Source organism: Bombina bombina, chromosome 6 (genome assembly GCF_027579735.1).
Source record: "Bombina bombina isolate aBomBom1 chromosome 6, aBomBom1.pri, whole genome shotgun sequence".
In the NCBI taxonomy this organism is placed as follows: Eukaryota; Metazoa; Chordata; class Amphibia; order Anura; family Bombinatoridae; genus Bombina; species Bombina bombina.
Window position 1 is genome coordinate 141,597,533 of NC_069504.1, and position 4,615 is coordinate 141,602,147.

The 4,615-nt window shown below is 36.9% G+C and overlaps 1 pseudogene; it reads left to right on the forward strand.

Moving 5' to 3' along the window:
- Nucleotides 1–616: 616 nt before the first annotated feature.
- LOC128664345 (KICSTOR subunit 2-like) lies at nt 617–1,688 on the forward strand (annotated as a pseudogene).
- The last annotated feature ends 2,927 nt before the right edge of the window (nt 1,689–4,615 follow it).

Here is a 4,615-nt window from a genome sequence, read left to right on the forward strand (position 1 = left end):
ATATATTTTTCAGAAACTGAATGAACAGCTCAGTTTAATACTAGATCACTATTCCTGCATATCAGTCTCCCATTGTGCAATCAGTGAAGCTGTAAGTACCAATCAAAAACATACTTATGTGGAGGGCTAGTTACATGTACAGAATAGCCTTTTTTCATACAACTGGTATAAACCATCTTCTTCTGTCACACAGCTGGATTCTGTTATTTCTGTTCTTACACCTCTGTTGTTATAACAGTGAACTAAACCATCAAAGCAAATGTCTCAGTAGAGCAAAAAAAAAAAGAGATACACAAAACCTTAATAAAGATAATATATGACTCTTACATGATTCTTTTTTTAATTCAGTATAATATTTATGCACAGCTGTGCATATTTTCTTCTTATTATTATTTTCTAAGGCCTTTTATTTCTATAGTTAATCAATTCGTCTTGTTCCACTTGAACGCTATGCTGAGGTAGCTTCTTTTATTTTTTAGATTTTTATTAGATATTACAAAGCAAAGTAAACAAAAATGAATGCAAGATTTGCTATTGACAACATTTGGTTATTTTGATTAAATGTACACAAAGATTTATCTTAGCTATAGTGGTATTTTGTAAATAACATTGTGAAATGATTGATACAATGTTTTTCCCATTAAAAAGTGTGTGTCAGATTGAAGTGGATGTCCTTGCTCATCTTTTGAAAGCACAAACCCTTATATCTGAGTAGACGCTTCTACCATATCTTATTAATTTGCACAGTACCCATGCCAAGTCTACAAACATAGGGACAGATATTTGAAAAGCAAAAAGAAAACAAAGAATAATTTATTTGGTGAACAATCCCAAAAACCTGTGCGGGCTAGTTGCCTCTTTCTGTGGCTAATTAAGTAAAAAAAAATTATTCTTCACAAATTCACCTTTAACTTCCATAAGACGCTTAGTCATCAGACTTCAGAAATGAAAACACTAAGGGCTCTATTACATATGCGCCCGTGTCCGCCGCAGCTCGCCTCTGGCAGACTGAATTCTCCTAGCGGAATTTAACATTGAATGCGAGTTCAAAATGCCGCCCCCTGCTCGCACACAGCCAATCATGCGCGAGCAATAGCTTTCAATCTCCCCGGTCGGACGAGACCTTGGAGATTGAAATTCTCCACCTAATTGGTGAAGAATTGGCTTGGAAGCAGCAGTCTGATGATCGCTGCTTAATAAATTGTGACTGCATGTTCTCTTGTGAGAACCTGCAGTCGCAGAGAGGTGAAGGGCTTGATAAATCTTGCCCTAACTATTAAAACTAATCCAGGCTACTTTGAAGAAAAAAAATCATGTTTTATTAGAAAGTATGATATTGTCAATGTCTTTTAGTTTTTGACAGCAGAGGCTGTTTTCATAGGTAACACCACCCAGATTCATACTGAGAAGGTCCTAAAGGGGATAATAAGTACCCAGCAGTGGTATCACTTGCAAACAACAGATCTGTAATTCGCTGGCTTAATGTTATCATGATAATTACTGACAAGAATCAAGACCTCAACTCTTTGGATAAAGTTTTCCACTTCTATGATAGAAGCACATACTTTCTAACACGTCCTGAGCCTGTAATGCTATTGAAGTCCAAAAAGTCAGAAAGAGACTAAATAGTAATTTCCTTTTTGAATGAACTTCATTCCCTTAAAGCTCAACAGCATTTGGAAGCTTAAAACTGAGTTTCAAAGGTTAAAAAACATTTAAAGAATAGCAAAAGTAGAAAATCGACCTTGCCATAAGACTTGTATTTCTTCCAGTATAATCTCTACAACAATTTTTATATTTTTTTTAAAGTATAATTTTTATTGAAGCAATTCGTCTTGTGCCATTTAAACTCTATGCTGAGGTAGCTTCTTTTATTTTTTAGATTTTTATTAGATATTGCAAAGCAAAGTAAACAAAAATGAGTGCAAGATTTGCTATTGACAACATTTGGTTATTTTGATTAAACGTACACAAAGATTTTTCTTAGTTATAGTGGTCTTTGTAAATAATATTGTGAAATGATTTTTTTCCCATTAAAAAGTGTGTGTCAGCTTGACGTGGATGTCCTTGCTTGTCTTTTGAAAGAACAAACCCTGATATTTGAGTAGAAGCTTCTACCATATCGTATTTACTTGCACAGTACCCATTCCAAGTTTACAAACATGGGGACAGATATTTGAAAAGCAAAAAGAAAACAAAGAAGCATTTATTTGGTGAACAATTCCAAAAACCTGTCCGGGCTCTCTACAACAATTTTTTTTTTTTAAAGTATAATTTTTATTGAGACAATAAAGAAATATAGATATTCAGTGTAATACAATTTGTAAGCTTAACATGTATCACAATGGACAAATGTTATAGACTAACATACATAAAAGAAGATACAGTATTCTGTAAGGGTCGTTATAGGACGACCTAATAAAATAATTTATAGAAATGTTTCAATATATTGCAATCTGTATGGAAGAACTGAACAAACCTTACAGAGCCTCATTTTTTTTAATTTTTTTTTTGAACATTATAGAGTTAACTCTCCCCTAACAGTTACTACACCAAATAGCTAATTGTTGTCCCCAAATAATAGATGAAGGCCTCTCATGGACCTCTTAAAATATATATTTAGATAAGGGGGAGTTTGGGGGGAATTAAAAAAGATAATGGTTGGGTTTTCGAGGGATTCATTTTCCTATGCTTACTGCGTAAGCTATATCTCTGGGGTGGGGGGGAGGGGGAAGTTAACTGAAAAGTGTTATGTAAACTATACCACCTATATTGCCTGGAATATATTATGCTGATCCAATATTTGGGGTTTGATGAGTATTACGATTGGGTGTATGTAATTTAGTGAGACCAATGTTAGCAAGATATAATGAACCCCAAGACCAAAGCCAAATTACATGACAAATGTATTGAATACTCATTTCAGTCCTAACGTCTAAAACCATATCTTAAGCCAACACCTAGAGCAAGCATATATAACACATGAACAAATACAGCCCCTAAATAATTCAAAACCTACTAGTTAACTTTTTAAGACTAGCCTACATACAGTAACTATCTACTTGTGATTTCGCTCCAAGAATCTAACATGTTAAGCAGCATCAGAGAGTTTTTAAGCTAATGTCCACAGTTATATTATGGAATCTTCTATAGAGTGCTATAATATGGTTCGTAACCTATGGTATTTAAATAACATAATCTGAGGAAATATGATTAGCGTTAGGTACAACAATGTAGTGATATGGCTACATATAACTCAGTTCCCATTAAGGTCAACAATGATAAATTGTATAGAACTAAAAATAGACGGAGATATGACGCCACAGCCGCACATCCCCACACTTGCAGGATATTAATAAGACCATGTAGTATAGTATGAATACAGGGAGTGCAGAATTATTAGGCAAATTAGTATTTTGACCACATCATCCTCTTTATGCATGTTGTCTTACTCCAAGCTGTATAGGCTCGAAAGCCTACTACCAATTAAGCATATTAGGTGATGTGCATCTCTGTAATGAGAAGGGGTGTGGTCTAATGACATCAACACCCTATATCAGGTGTGCATAATTATTAGGCAACTTCCTTTCCTTTGGCAAAATGGGTCAAAAGAAGGACTGGACAGGCTCAGAAAAGTCAAAAAATAGTGAGATATCTTGCAGATAGTCAACAGGGTCGCAAGAAGCATGTGGAAAAACCAAGGCGCAAAATAACTGCCCATGAACTGAGAAAAGTCAAGCGTGCAGCTGCCAAGATGCCACTTGCCACCAGTTTGGCCATATTTCAGAGCTGCAACATCACTGGAGTGCCCAAAAGCACAAGGTGTGCAATACTCAGAGACATGGCCAAGGTAAGAAAGGCTGAAAGACGACCACCACTGAACAAGACACACAAGCTGAAACGTCAAGACTGGGCCAAGAAATATCTCAAGACTGATTTTTCTAAGGTTTTGTGGACTGATGAAATGAGAGTGAGTATTGATGGGCCAGATGGATGGGCCCGTGGCTTGATTGGTAAAGGGCAGAGAGCTCCAGTCCGACTCAGACGCCAGCAAGGTGGAGGTGGAGTACTGAATTGGGCTGGTATCATCAAAGATGAGCTTGTGGGGCCTTTTCGGGTTGAGGATGGAGTCATGCTCAACTCCCAGTCCTACTGCCAGTTTCTGGAAGACACCTTCTTCAAGCAGTGGTACAGGAAGAAGTCTGCATCCTTCAAGAAAAACATGATTTTCATGCAGGACAATGCTCCATCACACGCGTCCAAGTACTCCACAGCGTGGCTGGCAAGAAAGGGTATAAAAGAAGAAAATCTAATGACATGGCCTCCTTGTTCACCTGATCTGAACCCCATTGAGAACCTGTGGTCCATCATCAAATGTGAGATTTACAAGGAGGGAAAACAGTACACCTCTCTGAACAGTGTCTGGGAGGCTGTGGTTGCTGCTCCACGCAATGTTGATGGTGAACAGATCAAAACACTGACAGAATCCATGGATGGCAGGCTTTTGAGTGTCCTTGCAAAGAAAGGTGGCTATATTGGTCACTGATTTGTTTTTGTTTTGTTTTTGAATGTCAGAAATGTATATTTGTGAATGTTGAGATGTTATATTGGTTTC